Source organism: Protopterus annectens, chromosome 2.part1, assembly GCF_019279795.1.
Source record: "Protopterus annectens isolate FY-2018-M chromosome 2.part1, PAN1.0, whole genome shotgun sequence".
Classification (NCBI taxonomy): domain Eukaryota; kingdom Metazoa; phylum Chordata; order Ceratodontiformes; family Protopteridae; genus Protopterus; species Protopterus annectens.
Window position 1 is genome coordinate 1,630,225,141 of NC_056729.1, and position 17,361 is coordinate 1,630,242,501.

Consider the following 17,361-nt stretch of genomic DNA (forward strand, 5'->3'; position numbering starts at 1 on the left):
GTTTCTTGTAAAAATCAGAGAATTTTTTGGTTTTTTGAGTGTTTCTGAGTGAAAGTTTAGGTTTCCCTTTGTTATAAGTGTATTTTGACTTTATTTGAGTTAAATTAAGTAATTTTTATTCCCTCCCCTCGCTGTTGCGTAGAGTGTGTGTGTAGGCCTGTGTGTCCTTTTATTTTAAGTTACTTTCTGTAGCTTTAGTGATTTATAGATTATGGCTGACCAGCCTAAATCTATTTTTCGAAATGCTCGAGTGTGGCCATAAGCTCTCTCCGGCTGATGGCCACACTCTGTGTAAGTGTCTGGGGTTGAACACCTCACATCTGGTTGTTCCATTTGTGCAGGGTTCAACCCCAGGGCACTGAGGGAGCGGAGGTCCAAGCTGGTCTTGGCGGGTCTTTTACCGCCAGACTCGGCTCCGGCCTCCGCTCCTTCGGGGACTGCTGTGGCTACAGTTGTTCCCCCTGTGGCTCCCCCTCCTGCTCCTGGCACTCAAACTCCCGCTTCTGGAGAGGAGAATGATGCTGCTAAAAAGGACCAGAGGGAGAAGCACCACAAGCGGCGTGCCGAGCCCTCTGTTTCGGCCCCGCCAGCCAAGCGGGCTTCTCCCCCGGCTCCGCTGTCGGTTCGGTCTCCTCCTTCTCGGCTCCGGTCCCTTGTGTGCTTTTCACCGGGTCCTGAGGAGGAGGAGACCCGATCTCCGTCGAGGCTATCGAGGAGGCACTCCAGGCCTACCTCGGTAGCCTCTTCGAGATCTACCCATAGCCTTTCTGATGCTGATCTGGACCGGATGATGAGAAGGTTCATCCAGGCCCAGATGCAGATGGGAGTGCTCTTGCCTCCCCTCCGGGAGCTCAACACCCTTTTAAGCCTATTGCTCCTTCTCCGACCCGCTATCCGGGTTCGGAGCAGCTGGAGCCGAGCAGCCGGGCGGGTGGGTCGGCGCCGATAGTACTGGTACCGGATCCGACCCTGCCCTCGAGTGCGTCGGACCCGATCTCGGAGCCTGGATCCGAGCCGGATCCGGGGATCAGTGCTCCTTCGGCGCCGTCTGTGTCGGAGCGCACTGTCCCGGATCCGAGTGCTTGGCGCCGGCTCCGATCCACTCTTCGGATCCGAGGGGGAGCCGATTGGCGGATCCTTTGGTCGTGGTCGGCTCCCCTTCGGCTTTTGATGTAGTGGAGGGGGCTCTGTTGTGGGTCTCGGACCCCGGCCCTCGTTTCGGCCGCGTCCCGCGCTCCCTCTGCACTGGGCCAGGCTTCCACCATCCGGCCCCTGGGACAGCCCGTTTCTGTGCCCCAAGTTGCTCCTATGGAGCAAATTGCTGCTTGCGAGGACTCCTCTGACAGCCCCCCAGAGGAGGTCCCTCGCAAGCATACGTGCAAAAGGAGGCACATTGACTCCCCCGAGTCTCTCACAGAAGACACGGACTTGGAGGAAGGGGAAGGCTCCCCACGGTCACCCCGAGGATGTCTCCTTTGGAGACATCATGGAAATGCTCCGTATAAGGGGGGGGTGGTCTGCCCCCAAGTCTTCCTCGGACGAGTCCGTGTTCTTGGAGGCATTCGAAACGGGCCCGTCTACCTCTTGGGTGTCCCCCCCTGCCGACCCCCTGGTGGACCTTATTACCACCAGGGCGTGGAAGGAACTGGACACCGTGGAGCCAATTCCCAAAAGACCGGATAGGATCCTTAGTCCGCCATCCGACCGGACCCATTGGAGTAAGGGGCCTCCGGTAGATGCCATGTTGACGGCGGCCACAAAGAGGGAACTGGCTCAGGAGAGTCCCTCAGTCCACCCACCGAGCAAGGAGTCTCGGATGATGGACCGCTTGGGGAAGCGGATGTTCAGTTCGGCGACCTTCTCAGTAAGGGCGCTGAACTATTTGGCACATGTTATTCGGATGCAGCGAGATCTTATTAAGGAATACGCTGCATCCCCCCCTGAGTCCATTTCGGAGGAGGACAGAGTTCTGCACTCCACCCGTATGGCCACTCTTAGGTCAGTTACAAATACTTCTATGCGGCTACTCTCCCATGCAACGGAGGGCGCCGCTAGAGCTGCGGGGACAGGACTGGTCACTAGACGTCAGGCCTGGCTCCGTCACTGCGATTTTTCTGAGCCCTTCAAGGCGTCGTTTGCGAACGCCCCCTTTGATGGTTCTGCTCTGTTTGGCAAGACCGTTCGCGAGACGCTGACCCAGAGCGAAAAGGACGGGAAGACGCTGTCTGCCGTCGGAATCCGCTTCTCTGCACCCCAGAGGCCCTATTCTAGGAACCAAAAGGGTCAGAAGAAGATGTGGTTCCGGAAGTCGCAGCAGTCCCAGCCTGCTCCGGACAACCAGTCCTTCCGTGGCAGAGGAGGACAGGGAGGACGCCGCCCTAGAGGCAGAGGGGCTCCCATAAACTTCGGGTCCAGGGAACCTTTCTCTGAACGGCCCGCAGCAACCCTGAGGGTTGCCCGACTGCTCTACTCTGGAGGCAGTCGGGGACGTTCGGGGCACCTAGCGGCATGGGAGTCCATAACATCGGACCGCTGGGTTCTCCAAATCATATCCAGGGGATATCGCATTCCTTTCCTTCACCTTCCAAAGTTGAAGTCCCTCCCAGACGTCCCACCCGGTCAACGGGAGGCCGCTTTGGCAGAAATTGGCCATCTGCTAAAGAAAGGAGCCATCCAGCCCGTTCCCCCAGACCAGATCGGATCAGGGTTCTACTCCAGATTCTTTTTAGTGCCAAAAAGACGGGGGAACTAAGACCAATCCTAGACCTCTCTCTCTTGAATCTGGCAGTCCCCAAAGAAAAATTCGAATGGTCACTCTGCAATCTATTCTCCCCTTCTGGGAGAAAATCACTGGATGTGCTCGATAGATCTCAAGGACGCGTACTACCACATCCTGATGGACAGGCGCTCAGGAGGTTTCTCCGCTTCGGCTGGGAGCCAGTCACTACCAGTTCGGGTCCTTCCCTTTGGTCTCACCACAGCCCCCAGGGTGTTCACCAAAGTACTAGCAGTGGTAGCGGCCCACCTGAGGCTTCAGGGGTGCAGGTCTTTCCCTACCTGGACGACTGGCTTCTTACCGCCCAACAAGGCATCTACTTCTCTTGGCTGAGACTCCTTTCTCCATCTTGCTCCCTTTCTGGGCATCACAATAAATACAAAAAGTCCAACCTGGCCCACACAGCTCTTGGATTTTATAGGGGCCAGGCTAGACACAAGGAGTTTACGAGCCTTCCTCACTGCGGACAGAGTTCTAAATCTGCAGCTCCAGGTGCGGGCCATTCTCCAGTCAAGTTCTGTTCCAGCGGAGTTGGTCCTGAGGGCCCTAGGGTCCATGGCTTCGCTATAGCACTTCTTCCTCTTGCCAGGCTCAATATCGCATTCTACAGTGGACGCTCTTAGTACAGTGGTCATACCTTGCTCTCCCCATGCATCATCCCATAGCGATCAGCAAGGCTTGCAAGCGGTCCCTCTTGTGGTGGCTCCACTCTCCGGATCTCCACAAAGGCCGCCCATTTTGTGCTTCTCCCCTCTCGCCACGGTGACCACGGACGCCTCCGCCTCGGGTGGGGGCACTTTGCGGCCGGACAGTCCAAGGCACGTGGAGCGATTCAGAGACCTTACTGCATATCAATGTTCTAGAGATGAGAGCAGTGCTCTTAGCGTTGCTAGCACTTCAGGACTTTCTTCCCTTGGGAACAATTGCGATTCAATCGGACAACATGTCTGTTGTCTGGTACATCAACAAGCAAGGGGAACAAGGTCTTACCCTCTTTGTCGAGAGGCCATGAGAGTTTGGGAATGGGCAATCTCCACCAATCGCTTTCTAATAGCAACGCACATTCCGGTCGGTCCAACATCCTAGCGGACAAGCTCAGTCGCACCATTCTGACCCCTTACGAGTGGTCTCTCAATTGTCAAGTAGCGGAACGCATATTCGCACGGTGGGGAACCCCTTCATGCGATCTTTTGCTTCTCCCTCAAACACCAAGTGCGACAGTTTTTCGCTCTAATACCTCCTCCCGGAGGTACCCCAAGAGACGCTCTGGTGCATGCTTGGCCACCCGGTCTTCTGTATGCCTATCCACCCTTGCCTCTGATGCTGCAAGTTCTTCAGAAAGCCTCTCGGGTGGGTTGCAGAATGATTCTCATTGCTCCATTCTGGCCTCGACAGATCTGGTTCCCCTTCCTAAGGTCTCACTCGGTGAATCCTCCTTGGATTCTAGATCCCATCCCGGATCTGATATCCCATCCATCCTGCATTCCTACCGAACCTGGACAACCTGAAGCTGACCGCTTGGCTGCTCCAGTTCCACTCTTGATAAGGACTCGGTATTTCTTCACCGGTCAAGGCTATTTTGGTGGGGGGTCATAAACCATCCACTAGAAAGGTTTACCGAAGCAAATGGAAACGTTTCTCTGTGTGGGCGGAGCGGCAAGGCCTGAATCCCTTCACGGTTCCTCTCCCTTTAGTGCTTGACTTTCTAACCACTCTCTTTAACGATGGTGCCAGCAGTTCCACAGTCAAAGTTCAACTGGCGGCAATTTCTCACTATCACATTGGCCATGACTCTAATCCTCTTATGTCAGCCAAATTGTGTAAAATATTTCTTAAAGGTACTTTTCTTCTCAGGCCCCCTATAAAACAAGCAGTTCCTCCTTGGGACCTTTCTTTGGTCCTACAGGCCTTGACCGCTCCTCCTTTCGAGCCAGCGGCTACGGTGGATCTCAAATTCTTGTCCTACAAGACAGCCTTTTTGGTAGCCATTACATCAGCCAAGAGAGTTTCTGAACTTCAAGCTTTATCAGCTAAACCTCCTTACTTGGTATTTCATCCGGACCGTGTCTCCCTCAGGACCAACCCGTCCTTTCTTCCTAAAATCGCTTCTGAAGCAAACATCAATCAATCCATTAACCTCCCTGTTTTCTTCCTAAATATGAAAACAAAGGTGAATATAAGCTACATTCACTAGATGTTCACAGGCAACTTAGATTTTATCTGAACAGGACAGCTGGTCATAGGCAATCCGACCAGCTGTTTATTTCCTTTGCAAAATTCAATTTGGGCAAGCCAATCTCTAAAGTTTCTCTATCCCGCTGGATTTCACAGTGCATTTTATTGGCTTATCAAGCTTCAGGAAGGCCCGCACCGGAAGGTGTTCATGCCCATTCAACCCGGTCAGTATCTACCTCGGCAGCCTTCAAGGCTAGGATTCCTCTAGATGATATTTGTGCAGCAGCCACGTGGGCTTCATCTCATACGTTTATTTCCCACTATAAGTTGGATCTTGTATCTAGGGGTAGAGCATCCTTTGGCTCCGGTGCTCGGAATATCCTTCCATGATGGCCGCCCAAGATTCAGGTAGCTGGGGACTCTGTCCCACAGGTTGCAGACAAATGAATATCCTACTTCAGATTTAGAAGTTATGTACTCACCATAACGTTCCATCTGAGTAGGTGTATTCATTTGTCTGCAACCATCCCGCCCTCCTATCCCCCTGGCCTTTCAGTTTCCTGCATATTCCTTGTTACCCTTTTTAGGGTATTGTTGCTTTGGCAAACTCGATCTGAGGTCATGAGGGTAGAGCAGGGCATTATGGGTGAGGGGAGGAGCTGAGAGCTTGGATCCATAGCTGGAAAACCATGCCGGTTCGGATCCGATATCGGATCCATAACCCACAGGTTGCAGACAAATGAATACACCTACTCAGATGGAACATTATGGTGAGTACATAACTTCTAATTATTTAAACTGTAGGTTATTAGGTTTATATGCGTAACTGGGATGTGGCTTTAATGTCTGTCTCTTTAAGGAAAGATGCAAATGTTGGCGCCAAATTGTGTTTTTAAACTAACTGATTATGATGAATACACTAGTTCTGAGGAAGTCTGCGATGGTGCAGATGAAAGCGCTTAACTAGTGTTTGTGGCAGCTGTATTTGATGTTTTAATAAAAGTCCTCATTTTTTCATCATCTTTGTGGATGTTACATCGACTTGTGCTTAGCGTTTTTGGATTACATCTATGCTCAGTGCCTAGGGACTTTGGCAGCTTTTTGCACATTACCTACGGGCACTTAATCGAGTGAACTAAACGCTTTAGAGTGTCTCTCAGAGGGGTGAAGTTCGCTATATTACCCTATATTTTTACTTGGTGGATTACAACAGTTGCTGTTCTTTCACTTTGTTTATTCAACCGAAGTTGTGAGTTGCTGTTCTAGCTACGTTTCCTTGGCTGGTTCCTGCAGTAACCTAATATATATACTACGCTGGTAGACTTGCAATTAAAAAAATGTTTAGATGTATGGCGTTTATTATTAATGAATTCAATGTTAATAACCCTACTGCATGAACCACATGCAAAAGGGCCCACCCTAACTGAAGTGGATCTAACATGGTGTGAGAGATTGTCATTTAAAATTTCTTTAAGATTTTTTCCCCTTTTAAACGAAAAATTGACATAATTTGGAAATGACTCCCCTATGTTATCATCTTCACAAATTAAATACCAACATTTTTTAACTAATGAGACTAATGTATCAGAGAAAGAAGTAAATTTAGTTACAAAAAACAATTTCTCAACTTTATTTTTTGCATTATTTTCTATTTTGTCAGTGTATCATGTTATTGCCTCTATCATGTGTCAACCTAATGTTATCAATTACACTGTCCCTACATTTTAATAATTGACTACGTTCATATCCTCTTTCCAATAGTCTCAAAAACACTGAATATAATTCTTTGTCTATGTCTTCTTTTGCACTAGTATGATCCCGAATTCTTTTGAATTCTCCATATGGTAGGGCGTTCAATAAATGTGGGGGATGCATGCTTGTAGCATGTAGGAACATATTTACCGAAGTTTCCTTCCTAAATGGTCTACACTGAATTTTATTCTCCTTCTCAAATAAAGTTAAATCGAGAAAATTAATCTCACTTCTGTTGGTCTCATAAGAAAATTGTAAATTATGTTCATTATTGTTAAGTGCTTCAAAAAAATCTAAAAACTCAGATATGTCCCCCTTACAAATGAAAATGAGATCACCTATAAAGCGCTTGTATAGGATTACTAAATCTGTTGAATAAATACATTTTTTCTCAAAATAATCCATGTAAATGATAGCATAAGATGGTGCATATGCTGCACCCATTGCAGTGCCTTTCACTTGCAAATAATATTCAGTGCCAAATAAAAAATAACTGTGAGTTAAACAAAATTCCAACAAACTAATTAAGAAACCAGTTCTAGGTCCTTCACCCATCATGTTTTGTATAGATTCCAAACCCCATTTTGTATTGATGTTGGTGTATAAGGACTTAACAACGACAGTGACCCAATAATAGTCATGACTCCAATTAAGATTCAAAATGTTATTAATGAGATCCTGCGTATTCCTAATGTGAGCTGTTACCTTATGTAAATGAATCTTTAATTGAAAATCCAAAAACAAATTAACACTTTCCAAAAAAGAACCTATACCAGATATGATGGGTCTACCTGGAGGTTCTTCCAAATTCTTATGGATTTTAGGTAATGCATACAAAATAGGTATTGCTGGTTTTTGAATATACAACTTCTTAACATCAGTATGCATAAAAAAACCCAAGCGTTCACCTTTTTCCAATAAGAATAACAGCTCATCATTGAATGACAAAGTAGGGTCACTGTCGAGTTTCTTATACTCTTCAGAATTCAATAACAATCTATTCACCATGTTACAGTATTTGACTCTATCCATTATGACCCAATTTCCACCTTTATCGGCAGGTTTAAAAATGTACTCATTTTTGAGTTTTTTTAAATGTTTTAAAGCCTGCCATTCATTTCTATTCAAATTGAAACATTTTTTTCCTTTACAAAACTCTTTAAAAGATGTTTCAATTTCTCTAAGGAGAATTTTTTGAAAAGTGGAAACAGCAGGCACAGAAATATAAGGCATAAAGGTGTTATTAACATTTTTAAAATCCGGTAACATTAATCTGCCATAACCAGTCAGAAAATTAGCATTATCGACATTTTCAACAATGGATGAATCAGTGTTACTATTACTTTCATCAAGTTCAAACTCATAATTATAAATAGACAAGTTAAGTAAATTTTCATCTATTTCAGAGTCACTTGAAACTAATTCTTCATTAACAGTAGGAATGGACGTACTTGGTTTCTCCCTTCTAGAAAAGTAAACTCTAAGTAAAAGCTTCCTTATAAAGCGCTTGACTTCAAAGTAAATGTCAGCTAGAGAAGGGAAGAACGTCGGAACAAATGTACTTCCTCTATATAAGACATTTAACATCTCATGATTTAGAGTTAAATTAGACAAATTAACACATTGCAAATAGAGTCGACGAACCTGTTTCACCCATTCCTCCCGTTTCTTCCCCTGTTTGAATCGTCATTTTGAAAGTTCACATTTTCATTATTAGAGCCACCAGCTCCCATAGAGACCTCACGATTAGAGGTCCTGTTAACAGTTGTTGCTCCAGCAAAGGAAACATTTTTGGTTGTATTACCCTCCACAGAAGATGCCGATGATGCTGATAGCCCATAGCCCTCTCCGCTTGAAACTGCTGCTCCAGCTTCTACCCCTTGACCTATTGCGTGCATTACGCATAGGCTCACGTTGCCAGTTGAACAGAACACCGGTTTCGTAATCTTTTAGATCACGAACAAGTTTATTTCTTTTTCGCTATACAATGTCAGTTTCCAGTTTATTTATTTTTTCATTTATAACTGACATTTGAGTCCCATAATTAGATTCGGCTACCAAACTCTCCTGTAATGACACTATCTCACTTTTGATTTTCTCATGAGTTCGTTGGTTGCGCTTAACCAAGATATTGAGCCAACCAATAGTACAGGAAAGTGACACTTGTTTCCACTCATTGTACAAATCTGTTTCTTCTTCAGTGAATGGTGTCGCTGGCAGTTTTTCAATCCGCAAACCACGAGGAGTGATGTTTAAGCTGATATATTTCTCAAGCAAACGAGTGTCAAAATATAAGGCTATTTCCTTAGACATTAATTTGGTAAGTTCAAGAAAAACGCTCATCAACAGCATCATCACCTCCAATATTCCATGGATCCAAATTGGAATACCTTCTGTCACATTCGGTAAGGAAATCAGTAAACAAGAATGTATCAGCTGAACCGCTCCGTTCAGAGCTTGTATTCCGAAGTGACATGGTTATAGATAACTAAATGTCTAAATTACTGAACAGGTGAGAATATGACTGAATAGCAAGTTCCAAAAAGCAAAAACATACGAAAAGTCAGCAATTCTGCCCAATACACACCAAAGCAGTCAATATTCCACCAAAGTTCTTTATTCCATCAACGATCTGGTACCTCGGCAATTCGCCTTCAAAGGATCACAATTCACCATTCAAAATAGGCTCATTTTATACTATTTCATTAATTAGCCAATTAATAAATTTAATTCAATTAAACTTAAAAAGTTCAAATTAAAGTGACCTTTACATAAAATTTGACATTTACACATCTAATATGTTTTTAAATGCTTAAACCATATTATACATTCATAATTAATTCAGCTGTGTTATATAAATGAAAAGATGTATAACAAATGTATAAAAAAGTGGACTTATTTAACACATATATATATATTTATGGAAAATATGTGCACATATATATGCACATATATATATCCCAGAGGCTCCCCTCACTCTGGAACAAAATCCCAATCCATGTCAAACAGAGCCCCTCAATGACCCTCTTCAAGAAGAATCTTGACGTTTGGATGGGAGATTGTAAATTTACCCCTGGGAATCTCTTCTGTGTCACTGCTAGACAGAGGCACGGTAAACTAACCTTAAATGGGCTATCTTCTGTGACCTACTATACAGAGGCACAGTCAACTAATCTAAGAAGGGTGGTGAAAGCCAAACACACACTGGCTAGGCTTGTAAATGCCCTAGGGCAGATAGCCTAGTATCAGCCTATGAACCTATAAGCATCATTGTCCTTTTTGTTTTTGATGAATTCTGCAAAAATGTTTTTTCCGGTCTCTCTCTAAAATTTAACAGTTTAACGAAGTAGGAGATATTGTCAAGAAAAGTACTGTAAAAATATGCACATCAATTTATATCCCGATCTGCAGTCTGAAAATGTTTGTTTGAAAGCTTGTAAGGCATGATGCACTGCATTTACACTCCAAATTTGGCAAAAAGCTTTAAGCACCGTTCTAAGGGGTACTTAACATGTTGATCTTATTTTCTTTTCAGTCTGTTCCTCAAATGATAGGTTTTGGATACGATTTCAGACACTTTTTCCAGACTTAGGCTCTGTAGCTCAGACTCCTCCCTTTACCCATAATCCCTTTATGTCCCCAACATTACTTCACATCTCATTTGCCGCTTGTTGAGTATGGACATGACCTGTTGGCTGAGGCTCACCTCAGCAAAGTGCATCAGTATTTTTTGCCATTTTTTCTTCATACCTTTTACTACTGTGAAATTTCTTTCCTGCCCTACAAAAAAAAAAAAACTTCTAGGCTTTCAGTGTGTTTCAACTTTATTAGTTGGTAGCTAGTAGTTTGTTTACCATTGTTGGTATTTTTTGGCATTTTATACACTTGTTTGTCAGTGTATCCTTTAATAGTATTGTTAGTAGTGCTTAGTTTTGGCTTTCCTTCTTGTCAGACAAACCTACTAGTCTTGTAGTCACAAAATTTCTCTTGCACTTTAATCAAGTATATTGTTCAGGTGCAGCACACCTGTAGAAAGAATGTTCAATTTGCTTGGCCTTTGGCCACTGAGCTGTTATTGAACAACACAATAAGCTCATCCTCAAGGGTCTTTTACCTCCAGGGAGAATCTTCCAAATCTGTTTCATCTGCATTTGGAGTGTCCCCATCCTGGAAAAAGTCCTCTGAGAAACACAAGGAGGACAAGAGTGATAGGCCTAAAGAAAAGGGCAGAGAGGCAAGGAAGAGATCCCCTGACGGCTCTCCATCAGTATCATCTTCAGCTTTAACTACCAAGCTTTTCCAAGCCTTTAGATCTGACTCCAGTGTGATCCAGGACTCCTCCCTTACCAGAGCCGAGGTTTTTCCCAGTACCGCTTTCACCCTTTCTTCAGAAAAGATCCATGCAGATAAAGAGTTCAAGGCCCCCCTTCCACATCATCTTCCTTAAGGCCTATTACATCTACCAGAAGCCTGACATGGATAGAATGATGAGGAATTTCCTCTGTACTCAGATTCAGTTGGGAGTTCTCCCGGTTCCATCTTGCTTTGAACCCCCTCCATTGCCTATGGCTGCTCCTACCCTGAACCAGTCCCCGGGTTTGGGGATGCAGGATCCATGTTTTTCCTGGGCTGTCTGTGTCAGTTCCAGAGTTGTGGTCATCTTCGACCCTGGCATCTTCTCTGAGCCAGTGGGCTCTTGACTTCATCAGAACTGGACAGATATATGAGGTGAAGCATTGGCACAGAGGCTGGGGGTAGGGGTTTGACTCAGAAGTTGTGGGAGAGTCCCTTTCCCTTGGAGCATCTGCATTAGATAGCTCAGCTCAGTCTTCCGTCTCAGAACAGGGTTGGGTAAAGTCCTTGGTTATACTGGTGTGGCAATGTAGACTCCTACTGGGGTGATTTTGGGTTCCTCCTCAGATTCTGCCTTTGAGGCAGTTGAGAGAGTGCTCTACAAGGCTGAAGACCAGACATCTCTATCCCTCTTCACCTGTTCCTCAACTGATAACCCAGGGTCCTGATACTGCATGGTCTGTCCCATCAGGACAGTCTGTTTACAATAGCTTTGAGATAATCCTCATTCAGGACACCCCTCAGGATTCTGAATCTTCTCTGGAATTCCCCCCATGGAGGCTCCTCAGAAGCACAAGGATAAGAGGAGGTATGTTGACTTCCCTCAGGAGTCTTTGACGGAAGTCTTGGATTTTGATAAAGGGGAGGAGTCCCCCAGAGCACCACTTGAGGACATCTCATTCGGGGAGATTCCTGAGCTTCTCAGACAAAACGGATGTCGGTCTTTAGCAGCCCTTTTCCAGGAGGAATACGTTTTTTAAGCTTTTGATTCTGACAGAAAGCATTACAGTGGAATAACATTGTCATCCTCATTGCCCCTTTCTGGCCTCAGCAGGTGTAGTTTCCTTTTCTCTTGCCACATCTGGCAGTAGCACCTTGGGTGCTGTACCTGGATCTAGATGATCTGTCTCCTCTATCCAGAATTCTTAATCAGTATGTTCGAACTCTAAAACTAACTACATGGTTTCTTCACTTACAATGATAGCTAGTTCATCTAGGCTTTCCTCCTAAGTTGCCCATATTCTTTCTTCCTTTCAGAAGTCGTCCATTAGGAAAGTTTACAAGAGTAAATGGGAAAAGATTTTCATTTGAACTTCTCAGGAAAATGTAGACCCTTTTTGAGCCCCTGTATCACCAGTATTAGATTTCCTTGCTTAAATGTCCATAACAGAGACGGTTATTCAACAAAGTTCAGCTAGTGGCAATTTCAAACTTCCATATTGAAAAGAGTTGCACCTCTTTAGCATTACTCAAATTGTGCAAAACTTTCTTGAGGGGCACCCTCCTTCTTAGACTCCCATTTAAGGATCTTATTCCTCCTTGGGATAAGATTCATTCTACAAACCTTGACCCAGGCCCCTTTTGAAGCTGCTGCGAAGGTGGACTTAAAATTTCTAACTTGGAAAACCCTTTTCCTGGCAGCAATTACCTCAGCTAGAAGGGTGTCTGAGCTCCAGGCTCTGTTTTGTCAACCTCCATGGGGGTTTATTTATGTGCCAACCCCTCCTTTTTGCCTAAAGTAGCCATACAGACTTCACTCAAATCTAATATTAATCTTTTTTCAAATAAAGAATGCATGCTTTATTCATTTATTGGATGTGGACAGACAATTACATTTCTACATTCATTGAGCCAAATCTTTCAGGAAGTCGGACCAGTTGCTTGCTTTTTTTTTTTCTTTCTAAAGTCATTTAGCTTCAAATGTTACCCTAGCCAGATATTTGACTGTCTCTCCCATGTGTTTAAGCAGAAAGGTTCATCTTTATTTAAACCACCAAAAGCACACTCAGCAAGATCTGTTTCCACTTCTTCGGCCGTCTTTTCCTGGGGCTAGGTTGATATTATTGTGCTGCTGCCACCTGGTCTAATAGCCATACCTTCACTTCTCATTACAAATTGGATTTGCTTTCCATAGATAGCATAGCTTTTGATTCTGCTGTCTTCTGGAACATCCTTCCATGAGACCACCTTTGAGCCAAGTATGTGAGGACTCTTGTCCCATCACTTGAGGAACAGACATCAGAGTTATGTATTGACCATTTATTTTTATTTATTTTATTTTATTTTACATTTGTTGACCGGGCTAGTCTAGCTGGATATATGTCCATTTTCAGTAGAGGCCCGGGGAGAAAAGCTCCACACAAAACTTGATAATCAGACATATTAATCTTAAAAAAAAAAAAAAAAAAAAAAAAAGTACAATAAGAATATAAATTTAGTAAAAACATCAGCATCCCTAAACCACACAGAAATATCAGATCAATTAAACAACATTGCTACTATAATGCTAAAGGCAACGCAAATAAGCTTCAACAAATAGTCGAAGAAAATAAAAAAATAATGTAAGAACAGACTAGAAAGGAATAAGAGAGTAGTACAGGATGGGAGAATAGTGTGAGACAAAAGTCTAGAAGAGAGAGGAGAAAAGGGGACAGGAGAGAGGACAGGGAAGAGAAAGAGAAGTGAGTCATAGACTGATAGGAGTGAAAAGGGCAAGAGAAAATGTAGGAATTTACTTAGCAATTAAGTACAGTGTAAGGTTAAAGGAAGAGCACAGGGGAGAGAGGAAGGTCAGTCTGGAGTACTACATGAACAAAGCCAGTGATTTTGGAAGTACAGTTTGATTTTTTGTTTGAAGAGAGGTAAGGAAGCTATAAGAGTGATATCAGTGGGTAGAAGATTCCAAGTTTTACCTACAGTATTAGTGAAAAGAGATTCACCAGCCAAGTTGTGGGACTTAATGGATTTGGTCTAGAGTTTACTAGAGGAGTGAAGGGAGGTAAGATTGTTATAAGGGAGTAAAAGTTGTGAAAGTATAGGGGTGTTACCTGGTTGGTACAATATTTTGTGGGCAATAGTAAGTTGTGCTATCAGAAGACAGTTTTGTAGTTCAAGCCAGCCTAAAAGTTTCAAATTAAGACAGTGATGTGTTCTGAAAGGGTTACTAGTGGCAAAACGCGCAATGCTGTTGTAACAAGTTGCTAGTTTATTCAGGTTGGCCTTCTTAAGGTTAGTGAAGATAGGTGAGGCATAGAAGAGAGTAGATATCAGATGGGAGTGGGCGATGGTAGCTCTGGTATATGGTGTGAGAAATGGTTTTAATACGGTATAAGGATCCTAGTTTTTTGTTAACTGTTTTGATGGTGTTATTGATGTGTTGATCAAAAGTGAGATTGTTATCAATGGTAATTCCTAGCAGTTTAGTTGAAGAGTCAGGATAGATGACAGTGGCGTCATTTGATAAGATGGTGAAGTTGAATGGGGAGGTGCGAGTGGTGGGGGTGAAGAGAAGAAGTTTAGTTTTTTTAGCATTAAGTAGGAGGTACCGTCTAGTAAACCATGTTTCTACTGTGTTGAAGGTATTTTGAGTTAGTGACAGAAGATCTGAAGAGGTAGATGCTGAACAAATAATAGTGGAATCGTCAGCGTATTGGATGCAGGTAGCTTGAGGGATTACAGTGTGAAGATCGTTTATGTAAAGGGAGAAAAGAAGTGGACCAAGAATAGAGCCCTGAGGGACTCAAATAGAAATGGGCAATAAGGAAGAGATGTGGTTATCCCAAAGGACGGCTTGTTGTCTATTGCTAAGATAAGAAGTAAACCATTTAATAGCCAGGTTATCAAATGAGAGGGATTCAAGGATATTGATTAAAGAAGAGTGATTAACCATGTCGAATGCTTTGGAGAGGTCAATGAATAGAGCAGAGGAGAGAAGATTGGAGTTGCAAAGGTTGTTGATGGTATCAACAAAGGAAAGGAGGGCAGTGGTGGTGCTATGGTGAGGTCTAAAGCCATGCTGTGACAGTTAGCTATGATGTTATGTGAAGAGAGATACAGTACAAGTTGCTGATGAATACATTTCTCCATGATCTTAGCTAAGGGTGAGAGAAGAGCAATTGGTCTAAAGTTAGAGTATTCAATAGAGTTACCACCTTTTTGTAGTGGGATAATATGAGAGACTTTCCAGATATCAGGGATGGTTCCCTCTTGGATAGTTCTATTTATGAGTATGGTTATTGGGTAATAATTAGACATCTGTGTTGTCTGCTTCCATCTTTCCTCAATTTCCTTCAAGGAGTTCTTCCTCTGGCTTCTGGTATAACTGGCTTGCTATTTGTATAGGATTTCCTGCTGCTGCAGCTCCAGACCAGATATTTTTCCCCAGTCTGCCATGTTGTCATATGCCATCCTATTTGTAATAGTAGATTTTACATATATTTAATTTGCGTGTTTCGTAGAATTACTGGCAAACCCAATCTGAGCTAGTGTTGGGGTTATGGGTAAGGGGAGGAACGAGAGCTACAGATCCTAAGTCTAGGAAAATGGCCAAAGTCGGATCTGAAACCCATCAGTTGAAGACTGATGAAAACAGCACACAGATCATACCGCTCAACCTCTTAGAGAAAGAAATCCGGACAAAGCCATAAATGAAAGTGGCACAAAGGCCCAAAAATAGGGACATTTTTTTAAATATTCTTACAACCTGGATAGAATAACTGGTTTTATATTAGCATGAATTTTCTGAATGGTATGAAGTCTGAAACTCAAATGTTTGTCATTTTTTTAAATTTCAGTCTTTAATGATTTGCCACATCCTCCCCGTGGTTGGGTAGCATTCGAAAGACGTGTCCATAAATGGGCGTGCCTTTGTTGAAGGTTGGGTGTCAAGCTGGCACCTTGGCATTTCGTAAAAATCTACTGCCAATCTTTAGCAGAACGGAGTTCGCTGTGGCGACCCATTACCGGGAAAAAGCTGAAAGACAAACAATGATTTGCCTCATATTTGTCAGAAAACCACAATTTTATGAAAAATGGACCAAAATTATGAGGCAAAAATCTGGACATTCTGTGAAAATCTGTACAGTTGAGAGATATAAGTCACAGATATATCATTATGGTAACTAGTGGGCGTTTAAGCACACCGCATCTTTTAAGATAGATACCTTTGCCACAAGCTAGAGAAGAAAAAAAAAACTTTGAAAAAACTGTAAAACACTTTAGACTGCCACATTGTGTACGTGTGCGCCCCAGCACAAAATGTATCAGGACTTCTAAATCAGTTATGGGATCAAAGATGTACTTTTTTTCTTCTGGAACTGTTTGGTAGTCAATGACAAGTGTGTTACAACTTTCATAGTTGTAATACATAATGTCCTCTTCCAGTTTTCCCTTCTCTCAGTCATTGCTAGAATGGCTAAAGCTTTATTTACAGTAATGATGTATGTCACTTTGTGCAAAAAATCTGTTTCACAGCTTTGAAAGATTTAACTTTTTTCCCTAATTGAGATAGCAGGTAAAAAGTCAGGCATTACAAAAGATCTGTGCTGATTTAACAGTTCTCCAAGGTTAATTTCTTGACATCTACTTCTAGAGCATTCAAAACGTGTTGCTCACGATCAGAAGTGGCTAAATCTTCAAAATGTAGGCAGTGTGATTATCTTTATCCCATTTATTCTCAATTATCAGCCATGAGATGGGTATGGCCAATTTATAACCAAATGGGATGGATTATTTTGAGCACATAAACAAACTGGCAAGGCATAAAATGGCCCACAAAGGCAGCGATCATAGTACTTTACCTGTGAATCTGTTAGGAAGGACAACAAGGGATAAAGCAACAACTAGCAACTTTAATGAGACAGTTATAAACTTCTTGTCCTTAACTTGGTGGCAGTGAAACTTGCTAGGCTAGTAAGCCTAGCCAACAAAGTTACCTGGCTGTTGCAACCCAAGGTTATTTTCCTGTGCCCCTTTTGAGCAGAGCCACAGCAGTGATCTCTAGGGTGAATTTCCTATTTCCCATCCACTTATCAAGATTTATTTCGTGAAAAGTGCTAATGAGGAACCCTGCTTGACATAGATAGGTAGTTGTTCCAGAGCATGGGAAGTATGATAGAACATGCTGGAGGGGTAGATTCCTATTTGTTGTGGTGACAGGTTTAGGTCCCTGGAGCATATAGCTCGGTGGGATTGGGGTTTCTTTAGGTGTAGCATGCCCAACAGCTCTGGGTTTGACATGGTTTTGTATGTTAGATGGCGATCATCTTGGAGTAGGTGATATGCTAGGACGTAAAGCTGGAGGGTTT